At 48.0% G+C, this 19,300-nt stretch overlaps 1 protein-coding gene across 2 annotated transcripts in view; it reads left to right on the top strand.

The window, feature by feature from the left end:
- The first annotated feature begins 2,189 nt into the window (after positions 1-2,189).
- LOC149743804 (alpha-1,6-mannosylglycoprotein 6-beta-N-acetylglucosaminyltransferase A) overlaps positions 2,190-19,300 on the top strand; it is a 239,955-nt gene continuing 222,844 nt past the window's right edge. Inside the window, exon 1 of one of the 2 annotated variants that reach the window (XM_089906141.1) lies at positions 2,190-2,584. The gene's annotated coding sequence lies outside the window, so the exon portion shown is untranslated. The remainder of the gene's footprint in view (positions 2,585-19,300) is intronic. The other variant, XM_089906140.1, reaches the window with a different exon arrangement.

The following is a 19,300-nucleotide window of genomic DNA, read 5'->3' as shown; positions in this document are numbered from 1 at the left end:
CATTTTTGTGAATTAATCCCAAACATCTTTCTTCCTTGAACCTAACATTATTGTTCACAAGTGATGGAAGTGCTGAAAATGAGTCACTGTTCACCAGGTAAGCCTGGCCTTGACCATCAGCTGCCAGGGCTTTCACTATTTTAACCCCACTGTGTTATTTTCTTCCTCTGTAATTTTGTAATCAGTTCTGTCTTGATAGGACGTGATGAAATATACAACTCCATCCTAGTAAGCATCTTTACTTCTATTCTACAAGCAGTGTCCTTTAGCAATTATTATAATTTACAAACTTAACTCTGTAAGAAAAACAATTGGGATAGTATAATTTCCCTGAAAGGCATTGCAAGTACATTATTCATACAAATAAATAGAATCTGTGTAATACAAATATATATTATATAAATAGATATGATGTGTGTACATATGAATATCACATCCTTATACTTTATTTCTCTATATACACAACTGTATAAAAAATATCCTGAAATAATAGCCATCTGTAATATCCTCTATAGCAGTGGGTCCGCAGAGTTTAAATGATTGATGTCTTTCAGAAATCTCTAGGCAACCAGGTGGTACAATTATTAACCACCCGCAGGAACTTGGCTTCAAAGCGAATCTATTAGGATCAGAATCTGTACCATCCATATCCAAAGCACAGAAAGTCCTGGCCACCAGATGTCACCATTCTTCTATTTCCCTCCCAGTGCCCAAAGAGGGAGAGAGATGTTATTTTTCTTCCAAGGGACTGAGGGAAATACGTGCCTCCCAACATTCCTGGCATTTCACATAAAAGTCTTATTAAGAGGAATCATCCTGTCCATGCACATCTCCTTGCGGTTCTTGATCGTTACCTGGACACTTCCTGACAGCTGAGGATATAAGTGGCTGATAATTTGGGGCTCATCTGGTCAGGAATTGTTAGAGCCATTGCCTCCAGCTTGGAGTTAAAGGTAGGACTGACCTAATGTGCCTAGAGCCTAGAGTAACTCCGTGGAAGAGGTGCTACAGGATGTGTTCTCTACTAAGATCCTGGAGACGGGAGACCTCCCCAACCAGCTGGGTGGCCCTGAGAGCTTACTTACAAAGTGAAGGACTTGGACTAAGTCATTTCTAGGGTCTAAGAATTCCATGATCTTCAGGTTTTAAACGCCTCTGCTCGGAAGGGTGGGCAGCAGAGTAGGGTGATCTGAGTTTAAGAAAGAAGACCCCAGGGGGGACAGTGAAATGGGGGTGGAGAAATTCTGCAGGGAAGGTAAGGGAAATTTGAACATAAACCTTCATACAGTGACTTGATGTAGTGGCTGGTTACAGGGCTTGGAACTTGATGGGGTTATGAACCTTGTAATTTCCACCCCTAGGTAATTCACCAGGTCACTCTCATTCCATTCCAGATACTATACTTAACAAGGATCTGTAATGCTTAGCGTTGTACAGCATTCTGTCTCCTGGGGCTTGGTTGGATTTAATATGTGGTGTCAGTCAATGTTCTTTGTGGTGCCTTCAGGGTATGGGATGTGTTTTATTTCTTTCTGAATTTACAACAGTACAGTGTTCAGCTAGCCAGTCCAGAGTGTTCATAAAATCCGGGGGCGGGAGTGGGAAAGAGAAAAAGAAATGGAATTCATTTGTTGAGTGCCTACTATGTGCCAGGTTATTGCTAAGTACTTTACATATATTTTATTTCATCTTCAGAATAACCTCAAGAAGACCCATTTATTATGTTCGTAGATAAAGAAGTTGAATTCAAATGGTTAAGCGGGTTGCTCAAGGTCACAGCAACCAAGTGGCAGAAACATATACTGCTTCATAAAGCGCATTCTACAAAGATGGAAACTGAGGCTCAGGGCATTGATTCAAGCTGCCCGTCCGGTAGATGGTTGAGTCCATAATCTCCCGTCACTGAGCTTAACTGCTGGAAGGCCCCTGGTGCTGAGAGGCCTGGACTGCACCTCTCTGGAGGATGCATTGTCACATCAGCATTTGCACATTTGCCCCTGACCTTGCTAGAACAGTATTTGTGGCCGCGAAGTGTCTCCCTTGCTGCCTTCGGGTTGCGGAATTGAGAGGTTGGTAAAGTCCTCTCCGACAGGGTTGGTAGTTTGCAGACGGCCCCTGAGAGGCTGGGGCGTTCCGAATTGGCTGAGAGCTCCGCGGGGAGGGCGGGGAGTTTGCCGAACGTCCCCGGCCGGAATCCCTGCCTTAGAGAGCTGCGAGCCCAGAAGCGGGGAGAAGTTGGAGAGGTCGAGAGGGGAGGGTAGGAAGAATTTGAAGCCAGACCCCCCCCCCCCGATCAGCTGAGCCCCCGAGGAGCGTCTCTGCAGTGTCCAGGCCGAGTGTGGACGCGCCGTGCGCGGCCCCGCCAGGGCTGAGAGTTTGCAGACCGTCCCTGCCGCGGCCCGCTCGGTGGCGGCCCTGCGGCTCCCGCGGCTGCCGCGGCGGCCCCGGGCTCGATCCAGCCCAGGTAGCCCCGCCGCAGGCTCGGGGTGCCGCGACCCCGTGCCCCGCGGAGCCTTGGGTCCCCCCGGGGACGGCAGCTGGCAGGCACTCCCGGCTGCTGCTGCTGCTGCTCCTCAACAAGGAGGTGAGAGCCAGTGGGTCGGGGCGATCGCGTCGCAGCTTTCCATCTCCACGGGGAGATGAACGTAGAGGGGACCGCGGAGGGCGCGGGGAGCTGGGCGCGGGAGGCGGGGGGAGAGTCTGCTCCGTGGGCTGCGCGGCTGGGGGCTTCCGCCCGCCGCCCCTCCGCCGCCTGCGTGGGTGCCCCGGACGCTCTGAGACAGCCAGGAGTGCAGCCGGGGACGCGCCTGGAGGCGCCCACCTACCCGGGGCAACCCCTTCTCAGGGGAGACTGCAGGCCCCCATGGCCCCTGGGAAGTGGGGGGTTTGGGCTTTTCAAGGGACTGTCCGGGGGAGGCTTTGGTTGCGCGGGCTGGAGGCGAGCGGCCAGGGATGGTAGAGGGGCGCTCGGACCGCGGAGGAGCCTGGTGGGGTCACGCTGCGGGTGTGGGCCGGGCTGGGGTCCCCGGGACCTGGGCGCGCAGGGCGGACTCAGCCACCGGCCAGTGGGGAGGAACAACAAGGGAGGCTGGCTCCCGGCCCCGGGGGAAGGGGGATGCGGCGGGCGGGCGCTCTGGTCTTGGGGACCAGGGAAGCCCGGGGGTGCCCCCCACCCTTAAGGGACCTCCGTGGGCCCACGATCCCGCTGGCGCGCTCCGGAGGCTGCCTGGCCGGAGAGGCTGCGGGGAGCGCAGAGCCCACACCCGCGCACATAATCCCCGAGAGCATGCTCAGTGCAGCCCTGGGAACTTCCTGCCGAGTCGCGAGCCGCCCCGGCCCCCTCCTGGCCCCCTCCCGGCCCGCGGCTGGCAAACTTGGGGGCGCGGCGCCCTCCAGTCGCCCTTTCGCGTCCCCTCGGCCCTTGCCTCGCCTTTGCCCGGCTCCCAGGGCTGCTCTCGCCGGTCGCTCCCGCGGCCGAGAATGGGGGCGTGGACGTTACCCCCAGCTTCCCGAGGTCAGGTCCGAGGCCGGGTGGCCAGAGGCCTGGCGGTGAGGCCTCTTGATGGGGGCACCGGCTCGCGATGCGCTCGCCGCGCGCACAGACCGGGCGCCGTGAGCAGACCGGGTGGAAGGGGGTGTGTGAGCCCGGGGACGTTCGCTCACACACTCGCTGTCACACACAATGCCGTGGTTTCGTAGCTGCCGCGCGGAAGAGGGAAGAGGTGGCGCTTGCGTTGCCGGGCCGCGTTTGTAGCGCCAACAGGGTGCTGGGCGCTTGGGCACTGCGGTAACCTGGAGACGCATAAGGTTTTCAGAAATGCCGGAGTCGAGGTCTGTGGCCGGGTACTCCTGACATTGACTGCCAGGCCCGGCCCAGGGCGGACGCCGCTGTCTGCACCCGGCTCTGGCGGCACAGTTAGGGAAGGCTGGGCACTTCTGGGGCTGTGAAGTTGAGGAGGGGAAAGCTGAGGTTTGTGCGGGGTTCCGTGGCATGACAGCACTGCACCTGTAAACAACTCAGATCCAAGTGTTAGAGGTAGGATCTCATTCTCTAGAGAGGCAAGTGGGAAGCTGGTACGACCCACCCCCGTTCATTGTCAGGACCTGAGGGACTTGGTGGGTTTTTACTCCGAGAGACACACCCCCTACCGCCCACCTCCCCCCCACCCTCTCCCCAGTTTAGCTACCCACATCCTGAGCCTTGACTCAGGATCAGAACTTCCTTGTCTTTGATTGGAGAAAATCACCAAACTGTTTCCCATGATAGGCACACCATCACAGATCTTTCTTAATAAATAAATTTTCGTACCACCTTCCCCCCCCCCCCCGCCCCAAACCGCAGATTCTTTTTGCTGTTATTGTTCAGGGCTGAGATAGGCTCCCTCAAATTTGTTTGGCTTGGTTAGGATTAGAGCACAGCTCTCCTTTCTAGAGGCCTTTTTAGTTTCTCCAGTTACCAACTTGATGTCCGTGCAGTCAACTTGAAGAGGAGAGGCCCTGAGCAAGGAGGTGATGGCAGAGCGGGAAGAGGGTGACCTTTTTGCCTCTTGGAGGGACAGGGCAAGAGGAGAAGGATGCTGCTCTGCCCCGATCCCTGGCTCTGGCAGAGCTGGGTGCCTGGACAGAGGTTTGGGCTTTTCTTTTCTTCCCCTCCTTTGTTCCAGCCCGCCTTCCTGAGTTTGGGACACTTGTGACTAGAGTCACTGGAAGAAAGGCGTCTGCAGTCCTGCTTTGGGGCTTGGCAGGGTTCACACCTACACAAGCAGCTGCAGGTTGGTTTTAAGGTGACTGTAGTCTCAGGAGGGCTGGTGGCTCTGCTCAGATCTGCCAGTTGCATCTGTGTTCCAGCCTCGTGGGCCTCTGAATCGCCTCAGCAGTGCGCATTTCAAGTGCTTTGTGTTTGGAAGTGTGAATATAGTACTCATTTATATATATTCACACATCCGTATATACGTTTTTATAAAGAAGCGTGTGCATATGTATGTGCATATGCAGTGTTCTTTGGTAGCATCTTGGAGCTGGAAAGGACCTCAGGAGATCACAAGAATTCAAATTTGATACCTTCTCATTCAGTTTTCTTAGTTTAAAAATAACCAGCCAGCCTTCTGCCCAGCTGGCCTCCAAAAGCATTGCAACAGCAGAGTCCCCCTGTGATCCTAGCCAAGGGGGCCTTTGGTTCCTGGCCTTTGGTTCCTCCACTGAGAAGTGAGCCTCCTCGCGATCATTCTAGATGTCACTCTGATATTTGACATGACTTTTCCTAATGTTCCATGTAGTTCGGGATCTAAGTCACTGCAGAGTCACTCTCAGGTTGATTTTTGGGGGGGGGGGACAGACAGTGACCAGTATCCCCTGCAGAGATGTCTGGAAAATGCCCAGAGCAGTTTTCCCACCCCAAGTCTTGCTTGGGTTGGAAAGTTCCTGTCCTTTTGCACTCTGGTCCTCCAGGCAGGTAGTTGCTCTGCTCCTTCCCTAGAGGCCTAAAGAGCATTGAGGACTCTTATTCCGTCCTCTTTGTGTGTCTTGGCTTACTGGCTGTAGGAGGGTGGCGTGGTGGTTGGAGGTGGCGTTCTGAGCCGATGTTGTCACAGTAGCTCTCCGGAAAGCCCGTGCTGTCAGGAGGATTATCTCTGGGGTTTGTTATAGGGGATGGCAAAGTTTGGGGAAGGGTCCCGGTGTCAGGTGACACCAGGTGTCAGCCAAAAGTAACAGTTTTGGCTGAAGGAAGGTGTGTGTGTTTCAGAATCTAGGTACTTTAGGGAATTCCCTGGCCCTCCAGTGGTTAGGACTGTGCGCTCTCACCCCGAGGGTCCGGGTTTGATCCCTGGTCGGGGAACTAAAATCCAGCAAAAAAAAAAAGATATAGAATCTAGGTACCTTAAAAAAAAGAGAGGTAATACCTTTATATTTGGGGGAGAGTGCCAGGTGGGTGACAGTGGAGAGGTTTGGGTCAGAAATAAATTTGGTACTTGCCAGGGCATGTTTTACTAGGCTGCCTTTAAAGTTCATAATTGCTTTGAAGTATAGAGTCACTCTTTTTTTTTTTTTTTTTTTTTTTCAGTACGCGGGCCTCTCACTGTTGTGGCGTCTCCCGTTGCGGAGCACAGGCTCCGGACGCGCAGGCTCAGCGGCCATGGCTCACGGGCCCAGCCGCTCCGCGGCATGTGGGATCTTCCCGGACCGGGGCACAAACCTGTGTCCCCCGCATCGGCAGACGGGCTCTCAACCACTGTGCCACCAGGGAAGCCCTAGAGTCACTCATAATAGCCAGAAGATGGCTTCAGTTAAAAAGAATTTTTTAAAAAATTGAAGTGTAGTTGATTTACAAGGTTGTGTCAATCTCTGCTGTACAGCAAAGTGACTCAGTTATACACATATAGACATTCCTTTTTTATATTCTTTTCTGTTATGGTTTATCCCAGGATATTGAATAAATGGCTAAACTTTTAAATTCCTGTTTGAAATTGAGTCTAGATCTCCCTAAACCCCTCTTCTTAAAGTTGCTAATCTAAGCCATGTCCTCATACTATGTCACATCCTGGGTCAACACGCGAAGTCCAAGCATAGTTGTGACCTCAGTGCCAGCTGTAGGTTCTCATGGGGTGTTTATCAGGCAGCCACCTTGAGCCATACATGGTGGGCGCTGGTGCTGGGTATGAAGGCGTACATCCTCCTTCAAAATTACCGTCTCACTTTTAATTCATCTCACCTTCTCTTTCAGTGTATTAAGGCAAATTAATAGCTCTTGGAAACCGCCAAAATGGGTCCCAGGAGCCTTAGTACTGTAACCACGTTCTCAGCTGGAAGAGTTGGGACTCCATCTCTATTTGCCAACTTGGACTGTTGTATTTATGTGTTTGTTTTTTCATTTCCACAACGAAGTGCCTCCTTCCCCGACTTTGTCATATCTGGAAAGCTGTATGTGTGCATGGGAAAGGTTGGAGGAATCACTTTATTTCTTCAAAATCCCACCGCTCTCTTGTCTGAACACCTAACCTTCTGGAAAGAGAACCAGGGTCCTTCCTATCCGGGCCCTTTGTCCAGCCTCACAGATCTGGATGAGCAAGAGGGATAAGCTATCTGGGCTGGGTTTGCGGGGGGCAGGGTGCAGTTCTCCCTGTAAATGGGCACCCCCAGCAGTTAACGCCTGCCGGACCTTGGCCCCAGCTGGGGCGGTTACCTAGGATGGCTAAGGAATATTTCTCCACCCTGTTGCTCATGAACTCAGGAGCGAGGTGTATGCAAGTACTTCGTTACCTGTAAGAGTTAAGTACTGGTGTTTGCAACTGATTTACTTTTTCAAAAATGTCAGCATTTCAGCGTTATCCGTAGAAGAATAACAGCCTCACTGATTTACACCCTCTGTAATTTGGGGGCGATGGCCGCTGAGGGCATGGGTACCGCCGCCCACTGACTCCTGCCTAAGCTCCGCCCACCGACTCCTGCTTAAACGCCACTCCTTAGGGCTGCATTCTCGGCATAGCCGCTTCTAAGGCCTGGCATGCTGGTAAGATGCTTTTTTAATATCCCACACAGAACAGTGCTCCGCTATGATAGTTTTGGATCTCTTTCATGTCTCCGTCCACCCATGGGAGTGTGTTATGTTGGTGATCAGCGGAGATGGTATGTCTGGGTGGAGAAGTGTCGAGAGCAGGTGGGCGAGGAAACTCGGAGCGATGGTGATGAAAAATGTATCTGTATCTTCTAGAGGTGACACGATTGCAAAGGCTTCTTTCTTCTCCCATTTACTCCTCGCTACAACGCCGAGGTGGATGGTATTGTTATTCCCAGTTTCCACAGTAGGGAGACTGAGGAATTGGGAGGTTGTGAAAGCTGGCCAGGGCCACGCACAGCTAGCCACTTGCGGCAGGGTAAGGATTCGAACCCGGGTGGTCTAGGTCCCGAGCCCGCGTTAGCTGGACTGTGCTTAGTTGTTTAGGCTAGCAAGCTCACCCTGTACTGGCCAGCGCCGGCTTTCCAACCAAAGCCAAGAGGAGTCTTAGGCACTCAGGGGTTGGAAGGGACCTCAGGGAGATCTCCCTGCGTCCTTTCTCTTTTTAGCTGCGGTCCTGGAGGTGCAGGGAGGTAGAAGGACTTGCTCGAAGTCCCTCTGGCTGACAGCAGTGGCCAAACTGGGCCTTGGTCCCTCAGGGACAAGTGACAACAGCTGATAACAGATGTGTGCCTGCCTTGTTTAGAGAAATGACCCAGGAAGAGAATGTGATGGTCATTTGGCGTCTGTCCCACCCACTCGCAGAACCCTGTGTGCCCACACCCAGCCTCACCCTGCAATCTGGTGGGGAACAGGTGGGTGTGCCCCACTCCTTTCTCCAGCCCCAAATGGGAGGATGTAAGCAACTTACGTGCCTTTACATGAGGTGCTCCCTTGCTCATGTCACCTTTTAAGTTTGACATCTTAGGAATTTGGCCCGGGATGGATTTTACATTTCACTCTTAAATATTCATTTTCTCTCTCTCCCTCTGTCTCTCTGTGTCAGTCTCTGCAGTGTCAGTCTCTGTCTTACAGCTCCTGGCCCCTCTCAGTGTTGATTTCCACCCTTTAGGAGCATGGGGTGGGCCGGGGGTAACCTGGCAGAGGAGTCAGGGCTATTTCTCAACATTTCCAAGGAAGGGCCTGTGAAGACATTCCCTTAGTATCTGTGGGATCCTAGAAAGAGAGCTAAGGCCCTGCAAAATATTCCTCCGACCACCGGGATTTTCGTGCTTCGTGGAATTTTCCCATTTGGCGTGCCAGCAAGCACCATTTCCTTTCATCTTATTCCTTACATATGACCGGGCTTGCATCAGACATGACATTGCTCTCACCTGTTCCTGATTCTGAACATTTCTGGTTAATACATAGTCCCTAGCTGCTCAAAAGTTTAAAGTCTAGGCCTGGTCAGGGCCCACACAGAAGAGTTAAGTTCAGTTATAAAGCAGTATGCAAATGAAGAACACATTAATTCAGCCCATATGACCGCTTTGGGCTTCAGTTCTTATGTTGGAAAGTAGGAGGGGATTGAACGAGCTCCAACGTTCTGTTCAGTCCTAAAGTTGTATAATCTTACACATGTGGCAAAGGAAGTGTAGAATAAAGAAATAAAATTCCCTTATTGAATAAAAAAAGATTGAGGAAAAACTCAAGTTGTTTTTGCCTTTGCTGGCAGAATCTTTAGTAGACAGTTGAAATGCTTACCTAAGAAGAACCAGCCCTTTATGATCACTATCTTTTGGGATGTGTGTTTTTGTATGTTTAGAAATAAGAGGCCACGGTCCGTCCTTCTCAGCCTAGAAATAACCGGCTTAGCCAGCTTCCCCTAGTGAAGCTATTTTTTTTTTCTTTCCCCTCTTGGGAAATTGAGATTCAAAGAGCAGAAGATGACCAGGCTCACAGAGTTCTGTGGTTCTGTGGCACAGCGCCCCGGGGAAAGTGGCTAAGAATTTGCACTGGACCAAATTCTCTGTATACCTTCATCGCTGCTTCCCTTTGAAACATCTATGTTGAAAGAATAGAGACTTTGATATCAGTCTCCTTGCAGCTGCTTTTTTTTTGGACCGTCTGTTATTTTCAACTCTGATTTTTTTGTTTACTAGTGTTTATTCCACTGAGGAGTTTTCTAAATGACCAATTCTTTCTCTTACACATCTTGTTTAGGAAAGCACTGTCTTTGCCTCTTGCTAAGTATGATCTTTCTGTTTTCCTTCCATACTTGTCTTAGTATTTGTGTTTGTATGCTTCCCTTACCCCATCTCCTAGAATTTTTCAAAGCCACCAAGGTTAGAGGCGCCCTAAGTGGGGACTTGGAGGGGAAGGGATGCTTTCCTCCATCTCCCTCCCCAATATTGTTCATCATATGAGGAGTCCCATTCTGATGTGAGATCCTTTCAAACATAGCTTCCAGCCCCTCTGTCCATCGGGATGGCCTACCTTCTTTAACAGAGTTCTCAGCTCCAGCAACTAATAATGGTCCATTTCCCCCTCCTCCCCTTCTGTGATGCCTAACCACTGTGCTTGGTAGATTTAAAGGTGACATTATATGTGGGTAATCTTTCATGGTACATAATTTAGTACAGGCAAATGTTATCAACTTTCTTCTATATTTCACCATTCCTTATTTCCTATTCTGATGGGAGCTCCAGAAAGGGAGAGTTTTTTTCCCCCAGGTTGGTTAAAAAGTTACATCTGGCTCCAGGGGTTTCACAGCACGAGTCTGGAGCTCTGTAGGTATGATCGGAAGCCGCATAGCCTTGCACGGGCCCGACACAAGAGTCACGTGATCAGCTGGGCAGCATGGTGTCATGCGTTAGCTCCGGCTCAGGCAGGTGGGGCCTCTCCGCAGTTAGAGGGCTGTCCTCAGGCGGGGCCTCTCCGCAGTTAGAGGGCTGTCCTCAGGCAGGTCAGTTCGGCGCTGGGTGGTTCTGGTTTCTCTTCCATCAAATGAGGCATCTCTCAGTGTCTCCTGCATCTGTGGGATTTTACTAGTGTGACTTCCGGGCTGAACCCAGCACAGTCATCGACTGTAGTTTCTTTAATCTGTCCTTAAGAATATTCTTAGAGCTATTCCTAATTTTGGGGTCCTCTTTGTGCCGGTTTGGAGTTCTGTTTTTCAAATCAATCAGTGGACTTTTTGTACACTTTTTTATCCCTCACTGTGAGCATTATTTGTGGGCTCAGGAAGCCCAACAAATTGAGACTTTGTGTGTGTGTGTGTGTGTGTGTGTGTTCATGTCCACACACCACTAGGGCTTGTTACCTTATTGTCCTGTTATCTATAAACAGAAGTGGAAGTGATCAGAGTCGCAGCTGCGTATCTCTGGAATAGCCATCACTTAAATGAAACCTGTAGAAAGTTTCTGTGGGAGTAGTTTTAAAATATGGCTTTTCCCCTAGTACATGCTTGTCAGCTATAGCCAGGGGATCCTTGGAGATTGTATGGATAAATAATGATTTTTTTGTATTTCCCTGTGGCCTGCAATAAAGTGTTTTCCTGGTTAATGAGTTGCTTATTCGGTCATACTGCCTTTCCTTTCATTGCCCTTATAACCAGGATCAGATACAGCTTTCCGATTCTGATGCCATGCCTGGTTAGTGTTCTCCAGGTTCCACAGTCTCTTCCTTCTGGTTCAGTGGCTTCAAGAGAGACTTTTCTATTTCCTCATTGTCAGCCTTTGTATAAAGATGACAAGTTACATCATCTTTCTGTTACTGCTTTAACAAATAACAACAGACTGGGTGGCTTAAGGCAACACAAATTCATTGTCTTATTATGTTATGTTGTAGGTCAGAGGTCCAACACGGGTCTTACTGGCTAAAATCAAGTTGTCCATTCCTTCTAGAAGCTTTAGGGGAGAATCCTTTGCCTTGCCCCTTTATCTTCTAGTGGCTACACACATTCACAGGCTCCTGCCCGTTCCTCCAGCTTCAAAACCAGCAATGTTGGGCTGACTCCGTGTCCCTCTGCCATCAGGCTGGGACCACAGCGAGGAAAGATTCTCTGACTTTAAGGATCTATGTGATTAGATTGGTCCACCCAGATAATCCAGGATAATCTCGTTTCAAGGTCCATGGCTTCATCACACCTGTCCTGTATTCACAGGCTTCAGGGATTAGAATGTGGACATCCTTGGGGGCCATTTTTTTGCTGCCACAGTCCCCAAAACTCTTTGTAAAGAAATGGTTTTCTAGTTTTTATGTGAAGGAACTGTACTTTTCTGTCGAGAAACTTCACTTCTCAGGAAATTTTCCTATTGCCTTTTTCCTCATCTTTTTGAATATATTTAAGCTAACTGTTTGCAAACAGTGTCTAAGATTTGAGATCTGAGGTGGCCAGACATTGAGCTACACACATTTCGTGTTCCGGCTGATGTTATGTTAGTAGTCCTATTTTTTTTTTTTTTGCGGTACGTGGGCCTCTCACCGCCACGGCCTCTCCCGTTGTGGAGCACAGGATCCGGATGCGCAGGCTCAGCGGCCATGGCTCACGGGCCCAGCCGCTCCGCGGCACGTGGGATCTTCCCGGACCGGGGCACGAACCCGTGTCCCCTGCATCGGCAGGCAGACTCTCAACCACTGCGCCACCAGGGAAGCCCAGTAGTCCTATTTTTATGATGAGGAAACTGAGGTGCAAAGGAGACCTGCACAGGGTCATGTAGCCAGAAGTGGCGGAGCCAGGCTGCAGAACTGGATCACATTGATTCCAAAGCCTATGTTCTTTTCACTCTGCCTTCCTGCCTTAGAAGTGATAATGGAAAACCAAAGTGAGAAATGGTAATGGGAAAGCTTAAAATAATGTAAAATCTCTCTGCTTCTGCCAAGGTGATGATGACAAATAGTAAATAACGTCTGTGGCAGATTGATTGCGCTAATGGCCCCAATTAATGGCCTCCGTGTATCCACACTCTTTGCCTTGTAACTTACTAGTCCCCATCCTTCCCCTTCCCCACTACTGGCCACCTGACTGCTTTGGTTCCTGGGATGTTAGCAGATGCCATATAAACAGTTTAAGAGCCTACGAGTTTCTGATTGACCTTTTACACAGCTAGGCGTGCTCGCTCAGATCCCTGCCAGCCCCATGAAAGCGTGCCTGGGCTAGTCTAAGGGAGGGACTGAGAGATGCAGGGGAATGAGCCAAGTTGTGTCAGCTGAGGCTCTCCTGGACTAGCCAGCCCCCAGCTGAACTTCATGCTGGTCGAAGTCTCCTGAACTTATCTTGCCAAGATTAGTTAAGCCTGTCCTAGGTCATCAGAACCAACCAGCCAGCTGACCTGTAGAGTTGTGGAAAGCATTGATGATTATTTTAAGCCACAGAGTTCTGGGGGAACTTTGTTATGCAGCCATTGCTAACTGATGCCCAGCTCAGATCAGATGTTTGCATAGCATAAGAAGCAGTTTTAGCGTCCTTTTGAAGATCATTTTGGACTACTTGTAACTAATTCATATTCTTTTTTCAAATTTTAATATATTTTAAAATATTCTTTTAAGATTATACGTTAGGCTTAAGAACTTGCCCATTATATCTACCCCTTTTTCTTTCTTGTTTTTTAAACATGAAAGTCCTGTAAACTCTTATCAGTTTCAGTCAGAAGAAGAATTGTTTTTTTCTTCTCAAACTATTTATCATTTCTAACATGGTGGCTTTTGACCCTCAACCTACAGTAAGAAATACATATTGACCAGAACTCACATATACATGTGTGTATAGCAGCAAGAAAACTTTCATGAGATAGTACCTACCCTTCTACCTCTCATGGCCTCTGATGTTTTCTACCCTTTCATTTCCTGAAAAAATTCTGGTCTGGAGTCAGCGCTGTGGCCTGCAGCCCATTTTGTAAATAAGGTTTGGTTGGAACGCAAAGATTGTTTATGGCTGCTTTCAAGTTACAATGGTAGAGTCAAGCAGTTGTGACAGAGACATCTGGCCTGCAAAGCCTAAGGTATTTACTCTCCTGCTCTTGAAGACAAAGTTTTCTGACCCTTGTCCTGAATTGGTTTCATAACCCATTGGTGAGTTGTGAGCCTCCATTTAGAAGACACACCGTTCAAGGGACTATTAGCTCTCCTGATAACTCTTCTGGAAATTACACTAAACAAATCCGGCAGATGTGAAAACTAACCCTTTTCCTGTGTTACACTCAAATTCTCTGGTTTATTCACTTAGATTCAACAATTAAGTTTTTGCTATTTAACGTTATACCTGATTGGCTTATACAGGAAACTTTTCAAGCTTTTCGGAAGTGTTTCATTATAAGCATGCTCCCCCCTCTCCCCGCTTTCTAATTTAAATGAGGCTTTCTTGTGGAAAGTAGCTGGCATTAAAATGGACACAAATTCTATTCAAGTGCTAGTTATTTATTCATTAGATTCCAGCAGTGCCTTTTTTTGTGACATAATGGAGTCCATTAGTGGAAGAGGTTGAACAACAGTCAGCTTGGGTTCTTTTAGAACACCTTTCTGAATTAGGGTGATATTAATTCTGAGCACAATAAAATTTAGAGACATTAAATCATGGGCTTATGGAGTTGGAAAGTCTATGGAAAATTTTTTTTCCCTTTTTACTCAGATATCTAATTGGGCCCTTAAAGGCTAAATTTCTCCGATATCTGAATTTCCCAAGCCTGCCCGGGGAGGACAACATTGTTACTATGTTGCGTGGCTAATGAAGGGGCTGAGGCAGAAGAGGCTTCAGAAGGATCTGGATCTGTCTTTCTAGACTCTGAAATGCCAGGTGAAGAATGGGCACCGGCCCATTTATTTACTGGTAGTGAGAACGGAGTCAAAACCGCATGAGCTTCAAGCACAGCGTGGGGAGCTTTGGTAAAAGTCTGAGCAGCGTCCCCCAAATAAAGTAGGTTCTTCGAAAAACAATAGGTCCTTCTAAACTTGTTTTTTTTTTTTTTTTTGCGGTACGCGGGCCTCTCACTGTTGTGGCCTCTCCCGTTGCGGAGCACAGGCTCCGGACGCGCAGGCTCAGCGGCCATGGCTCACGGGCCCAGCCGCTCCGCGGCGTGTGGGATCTTCCCGAACCGGGGCATGAACCCGTGTTCCCCTGCATCGGCAGGCAGACTCTCAACCACTGCGCCACCAGGGAAGTCCTTTCTAAACATTTTTGATGTGAGCTGCCCTCCTTAGTTCAGGTGGGTGGCCTTCCCAGCAGGTGATTGGACGTGTGTAATGAATAAGGACTCTTTTGGGTGCTGGCAACACAAACCCGCTGGAGCTTGCTTCAGCACAAGTGGAGAATTCACCTCAGGGCTACAGGAACAGAGCTGTGAGCTGCCAGCAGCCTGGGATCAAAGCTCTGGGGACCCCAGGGACCCCAGGAACCCCCTTGCTTCCTTGCTGCCTCCATCTGCCTCACTGCTTAATTCTTTTCCCTGCCTTGTTCTGCTTTTTGTGTCCCAAGGGCAGAACTCTGGGTAAGGGCGCTTGTTACTGGGTAAGCCACTCAGCAAGACTGATCTTTCTCTTATTATGCAAATGCAAGTTTCCTGGGCAGTGTCCCCTGAGCGGTCCAGCTTGACGTCACCCAGAGGTGGGCAGAGCGTGGGTACTGCAATGTGGATTTTGGCTAGCTCTAGGGAGTTTATTGGGGGCATTTTAGAAATTTAGGGGACAGTTTTGGTTGTCAGTGAGTTAGGTGTGCTACTACCATTTACTGGATGGGGACCAGGGATGCCAACATCTGTGATGGGTAGAATAGTCTTACACCCCTACGTGTATCCTGTGTCTCACTATGAGACTATTACCATGGCTGTTGCCCCAGAATCATACCCCTGCCCCTCCCTTGAATAGAAACCAAATCTGATCTAAGTTTCAGGTGGAAGCTGCAAAGAGAAAAAAAAAAAAAAAAAAGTGTTGGTTAGAATCAACTAGGCCCAAGATGACAGAAGATTTACCTTCCTGTAGACCTTGAGCCTCATTATACGCTCATTGTAATATATTAACATGCTAAATGACACACCCACAGGCGCCATGACACTTGACGATTGCCATGACAGCCACTGGAAAAGCCCATGCAATGACTGAAAGGGAGAGTTGGTACAGTTCCAGGTCCAAACCACACCCCTCTTCTCAGATAACTCATCAGTGTTTCTCCCACTGTTTCCAAATCCCAATCTTTAATCTCCACCCTCCTATATATTTGGTGTCTCTGTCGGAATTGGGTTAAGTTGATTTGCAAACTAGGTCCCCTCCTCTCCAGTCTTTGGCTACTGAATACAGCTTGTGCTGTTCCAGTCTCAGCATTGGTTTGGTTATTGGCTACTCGAATCCAATCTGAAAAAGAGCATCCTCGGTGAAGACTAGGGGGGCTTTGCCTGGCGCAGGTCTGGTGGGCCAATTTGGTAACAAGATGATTGTGGATGACAAAACCCATTTATTACCTGAACCTAGAGACCTAACTTATACATGAAGAGTATTTTGCATGTTGCAAATAAACGTTGACTTTTCCAGTCAATGAAGAAAGATTGTGCTTTGTTTTATTGGGAAATTTACCAAGAGGTGTTTGCCATTTTGGAAACCCCCCCCATAACATCATGTCACCTGTGGCAGTCCACACTTGTAACTCACCTGTTGTTTTATTTTATATAAAATACAAGCATCTAACAACTTCTTAAGCCTTCTAGATTGGTCTTGCCCAACTAATTGCATATTGAAATACATGTTCAGTTTGTTATAAATTATTTTCCTTTTATTCTCATTTATATTACTATTAAAGCAATAAATACATATGTTTGAAAATGTCTTTAGGAAGGTTATCTAAGAATTTGATTTCAGGGAGTAAAGGGGTGTTAGAAGTTTGCTATAAGCCTTGAACTCTGGGGCTAATAACGTTTAGAACACCACACTAGGGGAAATGATTTGCAAAGTAGTCCCCCCACCCGTGAGTCAACTGAATTAAATAACTCTTAACACTAACCGTTTAAAAAATAAAAAAACTGTAGCCCACACGTTGGGTACAACTGATGGAGAAAAAGGAAGTAGAGTTGTTGGCCCATTCTGCTTCTTCCATGGGTGGCCGACCCTCCTTGTGGTAGATCCTCCCTGCTCCCTTATAAGTGGTTGATTCTACTGCCGGGTTCCGGCTCTGTTGTGGGTCTCATGATTCTGGAAGAGCTGTAAGAGTAGGGGATGAAATCAGATTATCGCATGAGTTTCATGTGAGCTACTGCAGCCCTCTTTGCAGAGATTCAAGGGGATCTGTGAGCTTGCATGGGAAAGTATTACACCTTGATTTTCACTCACCGCTAACCAAAATTGAGCAATCCCTTAACTTTTGGATGTTGGCCACAAACCACAGTAATATTAGCATTGTCTGTGACTTTGTCACCAATAAGAAGCCCATATTTTCATATCAGATTTTAGATGGCTAGCAGATAATCTTGAAATATCATGTTCATTATGACTTAGAAATTATGGTGGTTATTACATGCTGCTAGATAGTGTTATTTAATGTATTAATAAACGAGCATATGTGTGGGGTTTTTTTAGCAATTTTATTTGTTTGTTTATTTATTTATTTATTGGCTGCGTTGGGTCTTCATTGCTGCGCGCGGGCTTCCTCTCTAGTTGCGGTGAGCGGGGGCTACTCTTCATTGCAGTGCACAGGCCTCCCATTGCGGTGGGCCCGCTTGTTGCAGAGCACGGGCTCTAGGTACCCGGGCTCAGTAGTTGTGGCGCACGGGCTTAGTTGCTCTGTGGCATGTGGGATCTTCCCGGACCAGGGCTCGAACCTGTGTCCCCTGCATTGGCAGGCAGGTTCCTAACCACTGTGCCACCAGGGAAGTCCCAAGCATATGTGTTATTATGTCACAATTTTAAAAGTTTTTGGTAACCATATTTAAATATAATTGACTTCCTCTGTAATCCTATGTATTTTATTTTATACATTTCAAACATTTGGAGAAGGGGTACCATCTCACCTATCCGCCAAGGGGTGGGTCGTACCGAAATCGTGGAGTAGAATTGGGGAGCGCTCTGGACACTACACACCCCACCGCTGCGCTGTCTCTTCCATTCATTGAGGAGTTGACCACCTCGTGACTCAGCCTTTCCCCAAGACTGCCAGGTATGGGTGTAGAGGGGGTGTGGGCTTATCTCCAGTTGGCTCATTTTTTTCTTAGACCTGGTCAAAGAATTGTGCTTGACCTGCCCTTGGGTCATTCTTTTATCATACAAAAGGAGGCAAGTTTGTCAGAACAGTCCTCTGGCAAGGCTTGTATTGATCACTACTCCATACAAGATGCATTTAAAGCCAAACGGACTGATTATCTGAATCCTTAACAGAAGTGTGGTTTCTGGGTCTGCTTTTCAAGTGGAGAAAACCCACAGACATTCTGCAGGAGGAGTCCCTGTGTACAGCCCAACTTATGTTTCCCTCTTTGTGCACTTCAAAGTGATAGAATCACAGCACGGCCCTATGAAGTACCCCATTGCCCAAGAAATATGTTGCGTCAACGGCTGCCTGGGTGTTTTCCTGATTTGCGGGGGAAGGGGCATTTCTCAGAAAGCAGGGTTTGGGTTGGAGGTAGACAGCTTCCTAAGGGGTGCCCTTTGTCCTGGTTGCTACCTTGCTGCCCAGTGAGTCCACCTTAGAGGCTGTGCCCCAGCTGTAACTGGATTTCTGGGAGTGGCGTCAGCCTTTTTCTGTTTCTGGAAACTTCTGCTGAGAGGAAATGACTTTGCCACAGAGTAGCTTACTGCACCGTTCTTCGAGTCATTGCTGTGCTGCCATGTGCATCTTTTTCCTCTCACAGCTTCTAAATCTATATTTAGAGCATGAAAATGCTGAACATTTCCTTTCTAATTCTTTAGAAGTTAATCATGGGAGGGATCTTCACACATCCAATACTACTAATACCTTGGGCAATCATATAAAATAATAATGGGAATCATATTGTTTGGTTCTTTGTTTCAGAAAATATTATAAGATTGGAATCGAATAGTTTCAAATGTTGTGCCTTCATTTTTCTGTGGGTTTAGTTGTTAAAATTTTTTTTAAAAAATAACAAAATATCTTTATTGGAGTATAATTGCTTTACACTGGTGTTAGTTTCTGCTTTATAACAAAGTGAATCAGTTATACATGTTCATATGTTCCCATATCCCTTCCCTCTTGCATCTCCCTCCTTCCCACCCTCCCTATCCCACCCCTCTAGGTGGTCACAAAGTACCGAGCTGATCTCCCTGTGCTATGCGGCTGCTTCCCACTAGCTATCTACCTTACGTTTGTTAGTGTATATATGTCCATGCCACTCTCTCGCTTTGTCACAGCTTACCCTTCCCCCTCCCCATATCCTCAAGTCCATTCTCTAGTAGGTCTGTGTCTTTATTCCAGTCTTACCCCTAGGTTCTTCATGACATTTTTTTCCCTTAGATTTCCATATATATGTATTAGCACACGGTATTTGTCTTTCTGACTTACTTAACTCTGTATGACAGACTCTAGGTCCATCCACCTCACTACAAATAACTCAATTTCATTTCTTTTTATGGCTGAGTAATATTCCATTGTATATATGTGCCACATCTTCTTTATCCACTCATCCGATGATGGACACTTAGGTTGTTTCCATCTTCTAGCTATTGTAAACAGAGCTGCAATGAACATTTTGGTACATGACTCTTTTTGAATTATGGTTTTCTCAGGGTATATGCCCAGTAGTGGGATTGCTGGGTCATATGGTAGTTCTATTTGTAGTTTCTTAAGGAACCTTCATACTGTTCTCCATAGTGGCTGTATCAATTTACATTCCCATCAGCAGTGCAAGAGTGTTCCCTTTTCTCCACACCCTCTCCAGC

The sequence above is a fragment of the Delphinapterus leucas genome, unplaced genomic scaffold (assembly GCF_059928025.1).
Source record: "Delphinapterus leucas isolate spDelLeu-1000000601 "Yukka" unplaced genomic scaffold, BTC_Dleu_Yukka2 spDelLeu_asBTCV2_sq78, whole genome shotgun sequence".
Classification (NCBI taxonomy): domain Eukaryota; kingdom Metazoa; phylum Chordata; class Mammalia; order Artiodactyla; family Monodontidae; genus Delphinapterus; species Delphinapterus leucas.
The sequence above is the reverse complement of the archived record's forward strand: the minus strand, read 5'-3'. Positions and strand labels throughout refer to the sequence as shown.